This window comes from Pleurodeles waltl, chromosome 8 (genome assembly GCF_031143425.1).
Source record: "Pleurodeles waltl isolate 20211129_DDA chromosome 8, aPleWal1.hap1.20221129, whole genome shotgun sequence".
Classification (NCBI taxonomy): domain Eukaryota; kingdom Metazoa; phylum Chordata; class Amphibia; order Caudata; family Salamandridae; genus Pleurodeles; species Pleurodeles waltl.
The window spans coordinates 1,244,132,533-1,244,147,584 of NC_090447.1; the positions used below are offsets into that span (position 1 = coordinate 1,244,132,533).

General features: G+C 45.3%; 1 protein-coding gene across 5 annotated transcripts in view; it reads left to right on the forward strand.

Annotated features, from left to right (window-relative positions):
- Window positions 1–15,052, forward strand: part of LOC138250553 (probable tRNA methyltransferase 9B) — a 194,870-nt gene that overhangs the window by 93,593 nt on the left and 86,225 nt on the right. For 3 of the 5 annotated variants that reach the window (XM_069205547.1, XM_069205542.1, XM_069205545.1), the window contains exons 3-4: window positions 5,705–5,749; window positions 11,669–11,779. The exons of 1 other annotated variant lie outside the window; for it this stretch is intronic. The gene's annotated coding sequence lies outside the window, so the exon portion shown is untranslated. The remainder of the gene's footprint in view (window positions 1–5,704; window positions 5,750–11,668; window positions 11,780–15,052) is intronic. One more of the 5 variants, XM_069205543.1, reaches the window with a different exon arrangement.

The window sequence follows — 15,052 nt, forward strand, 5'->3', positions numbered from 1 at the left end:
GGCAAGGCAAGTCCGTGCATGGAGGTGGTTGGATTAATGTATAGTAATTAAATGTACTTTGTTAAAAAAAAAAAATTAAAAATTAAATTCACTGGAGAGAAAATACAAAGCTTACAGGGACGTTATAGTTAGGGTGCAAGTTATAGTTACTTGCGATAACTCTAACAGGTGAATTTCTATTGTTTTGGTTTTTTAAAATGTGAGCCTTAGGTAACTAACTCTCGCCCTCACCATGCACTGCTAATTACTCCACAAATTACGGCACTCATGGCATCTTTGATAACATGATTGATAATATCAGTGTAATAGTTGCAGTAAAATGTTTAACGAAAAAACTGTGTGTGGCGAAGGCGCACGGTATGGTTACTTGAGGTAACTAACAGGTGAATTTCTGTGGTTTTGTACGATTAAAATGTTATCCTAACTATAACATCCCTGTAACCTTTTGTTTAAGTGAATATATACATATATATAGTGTGTGTGTATGTGTATGTATGTGTGTGTGTGTGTGTGTGTGTGTGTATATATATATATATATATAATGTGTATATATATATATATGTTCGATGGCATGTGTAGCTGCAGATACAAATGCTGTGCATATACTTCTGCCATCTAGTGTTGGGCTTGGAGTGTTACAAGTTGTTTTTCTTCAAAGAAGTGTTTTCGAGGCACAGAATCGAGTGACGACTCCTCGTTGGCTCTATTGCGCATGGGCATCGATTCCATGTTAGATTGTTTTCTTTTTGCTGTCTGGTTTGGACGCGTTTCCTTTTGCTCCGATAGTTCGAATTGGAAAACTTTGAAAACGCTTTACTTTCGCTGGTATTGTATCGATCGGGTCTACATCTCCTATCGACACATCGGTACTGTCGGAAAAGACATCTCTACTCGCACTTCGGGGCGCGAGCGCCCAACTCTGGCCTGGTCAGGCCGACCGCGAGGAAGCCTCATGGATCAGACTCCATTCCGATTCTGTCCTCTGTGCCACGCCGAATTCCCGGATACAGACCAACACCTAGTCTGTAATCTTTGCCTTTCCCCAGATCGGGAAGAAAATTGCGAGGCCTGCAGATCCTGTTGATCAAATAAGACACTTCGAGACAGAAGAGCACGAAGGCTCGAAATGGTGTCCAAAAGCTCCAAACATCTCGACATCCAAGAGGAAGAGATCATGCAGACAGCAGTCTCCATTCGAGGTTCTGACTCCGACCAGAAATCCGAGGAAGACAGACCGGTCACGGCAGGACAACACGTGAGTACGCCTGCCCCTGTACCATCACAAAGACCGAAATATAAGGCATTGGGTAAGCCACTGCCGGAAGGCCATGGCTCGACCCGAAAGAAGACACCCGGTGACCAAACCGCTAGTTCTGCACCGAAAAAGGCCACTCCTTGGAAACCATTGGAGTCTACTCAAGCAAACACTGCTCTTCGGAGTCGAAATTTCGGAAATCCCTTTAGTAGCAGAGACCATCCACAACACCATCTTTTTCGATACAGAAAAAAACTGCTTCAGAGCCGAAAAGAGCAGGTTACACCGAGGAGCATAGATTTTCTAAGACACTCAAAGAAAGCCATAAGACTTCCAAGTACAGCCAATACTTGAAGTGATGGACGAAAGGCAAGCCAGGATTCATATCCACAAAGAAACTGGCAGAATCTTAACAGCGCCTCCTCTAGAACCTAAGAGGAAATTAGCCTTTCAAGAGGAATTGGCCACTACACAGCCTCCAGCTAAAGTGCCAAAGACAAAGGAGAGACCGCCAACTCCTCAATTTTCTTCTCCTTATTCTCCTCCTCACTCTCCACACCTGCATATCTCTCCTCCTACCAGTCCCACACCAATGCAGTCACCATCACATTTGTTTGACTCTCAACAAGACAATGTAGACCCATGGGATCTTAATGATCCAGATCCCATTCCCGACAACGACCCAGACTGCTATCCCTCTAAGCCTTCACCACCTGAGGATAGTACAGGGTACAATCAAGTTTTAGCTAGGGCTGCAACATACCATAGTGTCACCATGCACACTGAACCGTTGGAGGACGATTTTTTGTTTAATACACTCCCCTCCACGCATTCAACATACCAGTCGCTCCCTATGCTCCCCAGCATGCTAAAACATGCTGATCAAATATTTAGCGAGCCAGTCAAAGCAAGGATAATAACTCCCATGATAGAAAAGAAATACAAGCCCCCTTCCTCTGATCCTGTCTATATAACTCAGCAACTCCCTTCAGACTCAGTAGCTTGCATTCCTGGCAGCCAACTAATGGAGAATAGCCAACTCACAGGCGTTGTTGGCTAGATACGACAGGGCTCATTGGGATGAGATGCAAGATATAATTCAGCATCTCCCCAAGGAACATCGAAAAAGGGCACAGCAAATAGTGGAGGATGGGCAGGCCATCACGAATAATCATATTAGGTCTGCCCTAGACGCAGCAGACACAGCTGCAAGGAGTGTCAACACTGCTGTAACAATAAGGAGGCATGCATGGCTCGGGTCCTCCGGTTTCCAACCCGAGATCCAACAAGCGGTGTTGAATATGCCGCTCAACAAAAAACAACTTTTTGGCCCAGAAGTGGACACTGCAATTGAAAAATTGCGTAAGGATTCAGACACCGCAAAAGCTATGGGTGCACTATATACCACACAATACAGGGGATCCTTTCAGAAACCTCAGTTTAGAGGTGGATTTAGGGCTCAAACGGCAGAGGCATCCACATCACAGGCAAAACCAGCCTACCAACCTCAATACCAACGAGGTGGTTTTAAGAGCACATATAGAGGACAGTATCCCAGAGGTAGAGGGAAATATCAAACAGCTAAACAAACCTCACAACACACTAAACAGTGACTTGTTTCATTCCCTTCCATTCCTCCCCTGTGGGAGGAAGACTACAAAGGTTCCACACCAATTGGCAAAACTTTACCACAGACAATTGGGTACTATCAATTATCCGCAATGGCTATTGCCTAGAATTGATACAAACTCCCCCAATCATTCCACCAAAACCACACAAGTTATCCACAGATCACATCAGTCTGTTACAGGAAGATATTAGGAATGATGGCATCATGTATTGTAATTTTTCCACATGCAAGACTAAACATGTGGCCCTTACAACAGTGCGTTGCACAACAATGGTCACAGGCCCACGCTCAACTTCAAGATCTAGTGTTGATAGACCGCCAAACATACATATCCCTTCAGTGGTGGGATTCCACAAATCTAAACAAGGGGCGGCCTTTTCAAGATCCTGTGCCTCAGACCATAATTACAACAGATGCATCAATGATTGGCTGGGGATCTCACCTCAACAATCGCAACATCCAAGGACAATGGGATGCCCAACACAAACAGCTACACATAAATCACTTAGAGTTGTTAGCTGTCTCCCTAGCACTCAAAGCTTTTCAGCCTCTTCTCACTCAGAAGAATGTCCTAATCAAAAGCGACAAGATGACCACCATGTATCGCCTAAACAAGCAAGGAGGGACACATTCATCCCAACTCTCCCTCCTAGCTCAAAAAATTTGGAAATGGGCAATACACAACCAAATTCACCTGGTAGCACAATACATTCCAGGGATACACAACCAACTAGCAGATGTTCTCAGCGAAATCATCAACAAACACACAAGTGGGAGATACACTCTCAGGTACTTCAAAAATACTTTCAACAATGGGGAACACCAAACATAAATCTGTTTGCGCAAGCGAAAACGCAAAATGCCAAAACTTCGCATCCAGGCACCCACATCCCCTATCCAAGGGCAATGCTCTATGGATCAATTGGTCATGGATATTTGCTTACGCTTTCCCCCTCTCCCACTCATTCCATTTGTAGTCAACAAATTGCGTCAAAACACACTCAATATGATACTCATAGCGCCAACGTGGGCCCGTCAACCGTGGTACACAACATTATTAGACCTATCAGTAGTACCACACTCCAAACTCCCTAACAGACCAGACCTGTTGTCACAAAACAAAGGACAGATCAGACACCCAAATCCCAACATACTCAATCTAGCGATTTGGCTCCTGAGGTCATAGAGTTTGGGTATTTAAGACTACCATCAGAATGTATAGAAGTGATTAAACAACAAGAAAACCCACTACTAGACAGTACTATGCAAACAAATGGAAAAGATTTGTATATTATTGTAAATCTAAACAGATTGCCCCTCTTACAGCATCAATACAAGATATTGTATGCTATTTACTTCATTTGCAAAAATAAAATTTAGCATTCTCTTCCATTAAAATACATTTTACTGCAATATCAGCATATTTGCAAAATGTACAGCACAGCTCTTTATTTAGAGTCCCAGTTATTAAAGCCTTTATGGAAGGCTTAAAACGCATCATTCCACCCAGGACACCTCCGATTCCTTCTTGGAATTTAAACATAGTGCTTACGCGACTTATGGATCCACCATTTGAACCTATGCGCTCATGTCAAATGCAATTCTTAACATGGAAATTTGCCTTTCCAGTCGCAATTACATCATTGCGAAGAGTCTGTGAAATTCAAGCTTTCACTATTGAAGAACCGTTCATACAAGTACACAAACCTAAAATCGTACTACGAACTAACCCCAAATTTCTGCCAAAAGTAGTATCACCTTTTCATATCAAACAGTGGAAATGACAGTCTTCCCACAGCCAGATTCTGTGGCAGAAAGAGCTCTACATACATTAGATATTAAGAGCACTAATGTACTAGATAGATAGAACAAAACCATTCAGAAAAACTAAACAGTAGCCTTTCAAAAACCTCATACTGGTAACCCCATTTCAAAACAAGGATTAGCAAGATGGATAGTAAGATGCATCCAAACATGCTACGTTAAAGCCAAAAGACAACTCTTAGTTACTCCTAAAGCACATTCCACAAGGAAGAAAGGTGCTACAATGGCTTTTTTTTGCAAACATACAGATGGCTGGAATATGTAAAGCAGCTACTTGGTCAACACCACATACATTTACTAAACACTATTGTGTAGATGTTTTAGCAACACAGTAAGCCACAGTAGGTCAAGCTGTACTCAGAACATTATTTCAAACAACTTCAACTCCTACAGGCTAACCACAGCTTTTATGGGAGGACTAACTGCTTTGTAGTCTATGCACAGCATGTGTATCTGCAGCTACACATGCTATTGAACGGAAAATGTCACTTACCCAGTGTACATCTGTTCGTGGCATGTTCCGCTGCAGATTCACATGCATCCTCCCACCTCCCCGGCAGCCTGTAGTCGTTTAAGTTAACAAAACTTGTATATATATATATATATATATATATATATATATATGTGTGTGTGTGTGTGTGTGTATCATATTAAACATTCCATTAGCCTGGACATCTCTATTCTTTATACTCTATCACTCCTACCTTACCCTCTGCGGGAAAACAATCTAACATGGAGTCGATGCCCATGCACAATGGAGCCGAAGAGGAGTCTTTACTCGATCCCATAACTCAAACACTTCTTCGAAGAAAAACACTGTGTAACACGCCAAGCCCAACACTAGATGGCAGAAGTATATGCACAGCATGTGACTCTGCAGCGGAACATGCCACAAACAGTTGTACACTGGGTAAGTGACATTTTCCATATGTATGTATGTACATACATGTGTGTATTATTTTGAGATTTCTTTTTTTTTTCTTTTTTATTGCAAGATCCTGGCCCTAGGGTTTGTTGGAGGCAGCATTCAACATGTTAAGGTAATTTGTGACATTTCATCTAGCAAAATCTTTCTCTAGGGTTTAATGCATGCAAATAATAATCCCCCCGTAAATGCCTATTGATTTTAACATATGCTTTTCACAGTCAGTATGTCAGGCCTAATGTGTGTTTCATAACTTTTCATAATAAACCGAACAGACCTATAGCAACAGAAATATGTTTTCATAGTGAACCAATCAGGCCTGTATCTGTTTATCATTGGCTCATCACCATAACCTACTGAGGCCTCGTCCTCGAACTGTCTCTTCAAGATGGTGGAACCTACTCATCGTATTTGTTTATGCAACTGGAGTGGATATAATTACCTGTTCATATGTTGAAATATGTTTCATTTCAATGTAGGATTGGCTACTACTCATTGTTGCCAGAACTGAGTCTGCACTACAGTCATCATTACTGTGATTGTACCACATATCTGATAGAGAATTCTAGCCGCACATTCATTACCTTTGAATTCTCCCCAGGCATCAGACTAGATCCTGACGATTTTTCGTGAGCAGAACCCCTGCATTGCAGTAGGTGCCTTCATTCAGCTCCACATGCGTTGCCCCCGCCGGAAAGGATGTTGCGGTACCTATATAGGTGCCACCCAGTCGCACCAACGTCCCTTCTTTTCTTTCCGTGACAGCCAGGGCTAATCCAAGAGAAGAGCTACCCCTGAGTTGTTTTTTGACTGAACTTTTTTGAGGCTTGCCTCCTGGTGTGTCATCACACAAGACTGGTTTAAAGCCCTGTGGATCCTGTCACCAGGCGATGTTGGTGATGGATACGCATCTCGTCTGTTTGTGGTGTTCGGAGCGCAACCACAACCCGATGTTGTGCCCAGGGTGCCAGGGCATGCATCTGAAGGCTTTGAGGGAGTGGTCTGTAAAGCTGATCGCGGCCCGGGACTCCAAGCAGATCTAAGTCCTTTTCAAGGGGAAGGTTCCGGAACCAGCCACACAATCCGAAGTTGTTTCCCTCCCCCCCCCCCCCCCACTCCAAGTCCTCGGTGAGTTGAGGCACAAGAAGAAGAGCAAGACATTGGAGCAGTCAGCCGACGCGAGGAGTCCGCGTCGGTGTTCTAGACCTTGTTCTTCTTAACCTGCACACAGGCTGGCTTTGCACCTCCCTGAGTTTCCAGGAGCCAGAGTGACCCCTGCCCAACTGAAGGAGTTCTATGAGGCCATGTGCTTCATTTTTGGGCAGTCTGATCCCGTCGGCGCACCTGTGGGTGCCGCTGAGTCAGAGGGGGGCCCCATCTGGTATCGCACCAGCAGCTTTGGCCTCCGCTTTGATGGGCCCATGAGGATCAAGTCCTGGGTCTGGACCGATGTCAGTCATACCATCTCAAACTTCCCTGGTGGCGGTCCCGCTGTCAATGCTCCTGGCAACCGCCAGTGGCACCATTCCTATTATCATTCCTGACTGCGACATGGAGCCGGTTAGGCATTGCACACCAGCAGGAGCTTTGCCTCCTAGATCAGAGCTTGAGCCCTATCTATTCTCTTGTGATAAGCCTCTGGGAAGAAGACTTGAGGATTTCAATGAAACTAATGGACTGGACACCTCTCCAGATACCGGTATGCTTTCTTCCCCCTACAGTGGCTAAGGAGGAAGGAGCTTCCTGTGCAATGGTGGTGAGGTCAGCTGAGGTCCTGGACGTTCAACTACCATCTGTGGCAGTCAAGACTAATCTCTTGACAGAAGTGCTGCAACCAGGAGCCTCCAAATCCGAACCCCTCCTCCAGTTCAGTGATGCACTTACGGCCGTCCTTCTGGGTACATGGTCCAAACCCAGCAAAGGGGCTATGAATAGCCATCACTCTGCACCTGAAGAACCAACCATCCTCACACAATACCCTACCCCTGAGAGCTTGGTGGTCCAAGCCTCAAACTCCCAAGGCGCTTTCTCTACTGGTCTACCTACTGCTACTCCGGATAGGGAATCCAAGCGACTGGACTCATTTGGGAGGATGTTTTCTTCCGCCAATCTGGCTTTGTGGTCTATGAATGCAGCATACCTTTTGGGCTGTTATTCCCACACTCTGTGGGACATGGTTGCGCACGTGCTGCCACAGTTAACAGAGGAGGCTCAGGCTGTACTCTCAGGCTGTTGCCAATGAGAGATGCAGCAAAGTTCACAATTTTTTGCCTACTCGACATGACCAACTCGCTAGGCAGAGCGGTTTCCACGATAGTGGCCCTGAGGTGCCATGCATGCCTGAGGATGTCTGGCTTTTTGGAGGTCCCTTATGGACATGCCCTTCTATGACATCTGTTTCTTCAGAGACAAGGCAGATTTGGCGTTCAAGCACTTTAAGGAATCTAGGGCTATGGCCAGGTCCATGGGCCTTGCGGCAGCCACCCGCTTCCAACCCCCACACATTCTTCCCAGCTGCTGGGCAAGGGCGCAGTCCCCACCGACCTCATGAGTCAGGTGGCCAGGGGTCTGGTCAGTCCACCCCCCCCAACTGCACCTAACTCTAAACCCTACTAGTTTGCCCCTTTACCACCATGTATATCCACCTGGTGGCAGGATCGCCATCATCTGCCCCACTGTCAGTCCATAACACAGGACAGCTGTTTTTTTTTTTTTTTCTTTCAGATTTTCCAAAGGGGCTACTCTTCCCTCCATGCCACCATCGCATGGCCGGATGATGGAGGATCATCTGTCCCTTCTCCGCGAGGAAGTCACAGCTCTCTCGGCCAAGGGATCCATATAGAGTATTCTGGTGCCAGAAGTAGGCTGTGGTTGTTGTTCCCGCTAATTTATTTTTCCCAAAAAGGACAACTATCTTCGCCCTATTTTAGATCTACAAGCCCTCAGTCTTTTCCTCAAGGAGGAGTAATTCAAAATGCTCATGTTGGCTCAGGTCTTGTCTGACCCGGGAGACTCGATGGTAGCATTGGACTTACAGGATCCTTATTGTCACATTCCCGTTCTGCCTGCCCATAGACGTTAGCTGCGCTTTATGGTATGCCACAAGCACTTTCAGTTCACCATGCTTCCATTTGGCCCTACCAGTGCCCCTTGGGTTCACCAAGGTAATAAAGGTGATTGCAGCTCATCTGCAGAGATCAGGGGTTCCAGTATTTCCCTCTCTCAATGACTGACTGTTGAAGGCGGGCTTGTTTCAGGCTGTCATCTCCCACCTCCAGACTATAGCAAACCTCCTGCATTTGCTGGCCTTCACTATAAACGTGCCAAAGTCATACCTCACTCCCTCTCAGATGCTCCCTTTCATCTGAGCTGTTTTGGACACAGTGCAGTTTTGGGCTTATCCACCCAAGCGGCGAGTCCAGGATTTTCAGGCCATGATTCTGACGTTTCAGCCTCTATCTTGGATTTCGGTGAGATGGACTCTGAGGATGTTGACCTCATGGCCCCCTGCATCCTGCTGGGGACACATGCAAAATGGCATATGTGGCCTCTGCAGTGGGACCTGAAATTTCCCTGGGCACAGCATCAGGGGAATCTCTTCGACGTGGTCCAGATCTCAGAGGGAACTACTAAAGATCTGCAGTGATGGTTAATGAACCATGACTGGGTCAGAGGCCAATCCTTCTCCCTTCCTCAATCAGATCGGACAGTGGTGACAGTTGCGTCACTCCTGGGATGGGGATGGCCATCTGTGAGAGGTGGAGATCAGAGGACTCTGGTCCCCAGCGCAATTTGGAGCCCACATTAACCCACTGGAGCTCTGGGTAATCCAACTGACATTGAAAGCCTTTCTACCCTCCGTCTAGGGAAGGCTAGTGCAGGTTCATGGTAACACCACTGACCGGGCGTGGTGGGGTTGTGGACCCTTTGTCAAGAGGCTGTGTGCCTCTAGACATGGCTGGAACAGCAGGGCATATCCCTGGTGGTTCAACATCTCATGGGCTCTCTGAATGCCAGAGCAGACAAGCTCAGCCGAAGATACCTAGCAGATCATGAGTTGTGTCTCCAGCCAGAGGTGGCGCAAGATCTTTCAGCAGTGGGAAGAACCTTCAATAGATCTGTTCGTCTCTGCTGAGAAAGAGCAATGTCAGTAGTTTTGCACGCTGGAGTTTCCAAGCCGGCTTTTGCCCGGAGATGCTTTTCCTCTTGAGCGGAACACAGTCCACCTATACGCCTTTCCAGCCTTCCAGAGGAGAGGATGCTGCTTAACAGCTGGAGCTGGGGGAACCAGTTTTGAGTCTTGGCCTCAGCCATTCTGTGTTTCTGGACAAGTCAATGAATCTCCTGGTGCCTACAGTTCAGCACCTTGAGACCCTCACGGGTGATTTGCCATGCTTTACAAATCCTGAATTTATTTGATTTACCCTACTCCTTCCCAGAGTTGTGAAGAAGATCAGGAACGACAGGGCTGAATTCATCCTTGTGGCTCTGGACTGGGCATGGAGAGTCTGGTATCCTGAGATACTGAGCAGCCATTGATCCTCAGACCAGACTGCCCCTTTGGGATGATCTTCTGTCAAAGCAGCAGGGGAGGGTTCTTCTCCCAAACCTGTCCACTCTCCATCTTCTTGCGTGGAGATTGAGCTGCACCAGTCAACAGCTTTTGACATTCCTCCCAAGGTTTGTAACGTTATCTTGGCAGCCAGGCTTCCCTCCACCAAAACAGTATGTGCCTGATGGTTGTGAGACATTTGTAGCATGGTGTGCAAAAAGAATCTCTTGATTCCCCCTTTGTGTGCCTCTTTCTGAGGTTTTAAATTTCATTCTTTCCCTTGCCCAGCAGGGCTCTTCGTTGGGCACTCATAAGGGCCGTTTGTCTGCCATTTCTGCCTTCTTGAGGCTGCCTGATCAACCCTCTTTAAGTCCCCTATTGTACACAGGTTACTCAAGGGTCTTACTTTCTCCATTCCCCATTTATTATGCCTCCGTGAGACCTTAATTTTGTTCTAACTTTTTTTAATGTGTGCTCCTTTTAAGCCTCTCCACAATTGTCCTCTCTGGCTTCACATTTAAAACAGCCTTACTTGTGGCAATTACTTCTGCCCATCGAGTGAGTGAATGAGCTACAGGCTTTGTCATCCAAGCCGCTTTACCTCTCTATTTATCCTGACAAACTGGTGGTTCGCACATGTGCCTCTTTTCTCCCCAAAAGTTGTGACGCTCTTTCATGTAGGCCAACCAATCACTCTGTCTTCTTTTTACGCACCCCTAGATCCTTCTAAGGAAGAGGAGAGACTCCACCTCCTGGACCCCAAAAGAGTGTTGGCATTTTATCCTTATCGAGCCCTCTTGAGTTCCGGGTCAACAGCCAACTCTTCGTGGGCTATGCAGGTGCGAAGAAAGGTCAGGTGGTGCAGAAGCAAACCATCTCTCGTTAGGTCGTACTCTGCATCAAGATCTGCTATGCAGTGGCCAGAATGCAACCTCCTGAAGGCTTGCAGGCTTATTCCACCAGAACTAAAGGTGCGACCACTGCGTTAACACATTGAGTTCTGGTCCTGGGCCTCTGTCGGACAACTACGTGGGTCTCTCTGCGCACGTTTACTAAACATTACTACCTGGACAGCTGGGTCCCTAGGGATAGGCATTTTGCCCATTCAGTCCTGCAGGACTTTCTCATTTGAAATTGGTTGGCAGGCTCACCTCTGGGGATGGTATTGTTAGGGTATCTATTCAAAGGTAAAGAATCTGCAGATAAAAAACTCTATCAGATGAACATGTTACTTACCTTCGGTAATGCTTTATCTACTAGAGTCTGTGTCTAGCTTCAGATTACTTACTGACTCACTCGTCCTTCCCGCTCTGCGAACGCATTTCTAGGGTCAGGGATTACTCTTTCAGGGCCGTAGTTTTGACACACCAGTCGTCTGTGCTCTTCATGACTCCACGCTTCTGGCATGGAAAGTCGTGAAAATAAACTGACATCGGCATGCCTGGGTTGGCACCTATATATTTACCCCAATGTCTTTTCCAGTGAGGACGATGCCAACAGACATGGCTCTGATCAATGCCACCTACTGACACGCAGGGGACTGTTTATGAAAAATCTTCCGGATTCAGTCTGCCGCATGGGGAGATTTCAAAGGTAAGGAATTTGCAGCTAGATATTCTCTCTACCAGATAAGGTGTTACTGAAGGTAAGTCACTTGTTTTATTAGTCTAGAAATGTCTTCCTCTGTGTCATATGTCTCCACACGAAAAAGTTAAGAGATGCAAAGTTGGAGATCTTTGGCATAGGATTGAGGATCGCATTTTGTAGTACAAGAAGTAGTAGCACTGAGGGCCTTCTTTAAGAACTCCAATGTGCCCATTGTGAATTAGGGCCCTTGTGCAATGAATTGCCTTTAGCTCATCTCCATCATTGTAATGCTCAGAGAGGGAGTAGTGACGGGGACCTTTGCTGCTGTCAGGCCAGCATAGGTTCAAAAGAGGTGCAATATTTTTTTTTTATCATTCTGTTCTCTCTGGAAAGGCTGCACGTGTAATATTGTGAAGCCAGTGAAACTACTGCTCCTTGTTTAGCCTACATAAAATCCTATGCATAGCTCTGTGTGGAAACGGGAAGTAAGAATGGGGGTACTTTATTGTAATGGTGTTCCGATCCTGATTCGTTGCATTATTGTATTCATAGGAAGGGCATGTGCGGTGACTGTAGCCGAGAATGCATGATGTCTCCATTATCTCATAGATTGTGAGATCATCTGTTGCAGTGGAATATCTTCTTTGCAAAAGAAGGCCATCCTTTTATTTGATTGTGAAATGATGATTTGTTGCAGTAGAAATCGTCTTGGCAAAAGAAGGAAATCATTTTATCTCTGCCCGCTGCATTAACTCACGTTGCTGCTGCATGAACTCACGTTGCTGCTAAATGGCTCGGTGCGATGAGTGACAGTCAGCTAGTCCCAATTTTTTTTGTTTGTTTGTTACATCATTTGGAATGTTTTTAGCCCCTACAACCTCAAAAGAAGACTCCGAGTCCCAGAATGCAACTTGGTATTGGCGGGAATGCCTGCAAAGGGCTAAGTCCTCACGGAGTCAACATGATACCTGCGTGCTGGAAAGGGCCAACTTCTAGAACCCATTATAAGGAGGTTTGATGATTAGCTTGGCTACAGGTTGCTGTGCGGACACACATAGCTGTGAATAATAGTCGCCGCCAAGCACATTTCACTGAGTAAAATTAGCACTTTTAAAACACCCCCATCAAGATTTCACCCCCTTTTTTTATAATGATGCAAAATGTAGCAATCCCTTGCTGGGCTGCCCCTTTACATCTGGAAAAGACGCATATAATTTACTATTAAGAAATGTAAATCTGTATGCTGTTTACACATGTATGGTGTTCATGCAGGTAGGAGGGAAGGCCAAAGAGCAAATAGACATGCCATGATCACAAAATCTCATATCCCATCTCTGTTTCGTATCCAATAATTTCCTTTCTATTCATATCTCAGCACTGATGATAACTTGACGCACTCCAAACATAAATAATACCCCACGAGAGAGGGCATTTCCCATTTGTTTTATTACGTGGGGGTATTTCCATGTTATCTCCTGCTTTAGTATCTATTAATTGTTTCTAAAAGCATGCATTATTGTAGGTCTTTCTAAAGACAACGTTAGTTCGCATCTCAAATTTGAATGGATTTGATCCATTCTCATTTAAATGTAAAGCATCATAAGCAGTAAGTCACTCGCAGTTACATCACTGCGCTTTTACCAGAACGAAGTAGTCATCCATCTATTGCCTTGCTTGTAGCTTCTTCTGGAAGCCTAAAATGCACCACATTGAGATAAGTTACAGCACCTTTTTGTACAGCTCTGTAAGCCACTCTTCTAAGTCTGGTTGGACATCTTTAGATATCTGCTTGACTTCATGGAAATGAAACGGAGTGGGCGTTGCTCTAGTCATTGATAGCTGCGGGCCGTTCCATTTCAGCTATTAATTTGAGGCCGTGCCAGTCCGATCTTAGATCTGCCCAGAGGAGTATTTCTTTCTCAACGTCACTTTATAGGCCGTTATGTGTATTATTCAACCTCCTATGGAGTATTTCCATTCCATTTCATCGGAAGGTTTTCAGGTGCAGCTGGTAGAGACTATTTGGCCAAGGCAGAAGCCATTTTGAAAACCAAGCTTCCATCAGTAAAATCAACACTTTGATTTTAAAAAAATAAAACGTAGTTTACGTATGACGTTATTAACTGCGGAATTGTTCCCATAATATTCATAGCCTACTTCAGGTAGCCATTTTCTTTCTAATGTGTCTTGTCTTATGTTTCTTGGCAAAAGCCACCTTTACAAGGGCACGTCCATAAACACTAGCACGATTCCGTTTTCTGTGCCGAGGCCATTTTTGCCTTCGTATTGTTTATTCCCCTTTTGTCCCTGAATGAACTGTTTTTGGATAAAGACAGCAGGGCCTCTCATGCCTGTTTAATTTTGCTTTCAAGCGTTTATTTGTGGTCATTTGGGCTTATTTACCAAGCGATGGAGGGAAGCGAACATCTGGGAAATACACACACCCTTATGCATTACAGGTACTTAACAAAGAACAACGAAGATCCAGCACCCCCATTTATGTCTGGTATGCAGGCAAGAAATCCCCAGTGCCACAGTTAAGCTGACACTTATTCCCACGGGTGGTTGGAGGAGTACGTGAAAGACACTGGTTCAGTTTCGCCAGCACCTCTCCTCCCTTCACACCCCCCACCTCTTCTTAAGCCCTAAATAATGCTTCAAGCTGAGTTCCCTTTTGCTGCTGGCCAGAGTACAGTTGAGCAAAGTAGAGTGCCTTCCACACTGTAACCCACTGCTCCTCCTTTGAGTTCAACAGCAGGCAGACTCCGACTTCCCATTCGTGTGCTGTTATTTCTGCTGCAACCTGCTTGGTGTCAAGGAGCACAGCAAGGTACACGGACACCTGGTATGTTAGTAATGCGAAGAGAGAATATGCATGTTTAAAAAACAAACAAAAAATATTTTGCAATTTTAATTAGCAGCCTATTTACCGGGAGGAAAACGAATAATTCATAATATTGTACTTTGAAGTACACTGTCCTGGCAAATTACTATGCAACTGTTTGTTGTACTTTCCACCGTCCTCTTCTATTCTGCCACTCTGAGGCTAAATTGAGTGCTTTAAAAACATAAATTGCTTTATGTCTGGCATATAAGATATGTTTCTGAACGTCTCGAATAGCTCGGTAGCCCCCCTGTTTTTTAACCCTTTATTTTTCACGTTTTTTGGACTCTATAGATTGAAAATGTCCCCTTTTCACCCTATCCATCGATACATTCATGGTTAGTTTTCGCATTGTTGCGCCGTTATTCTAGGCAATGTATGGGGGACGGTTGTAA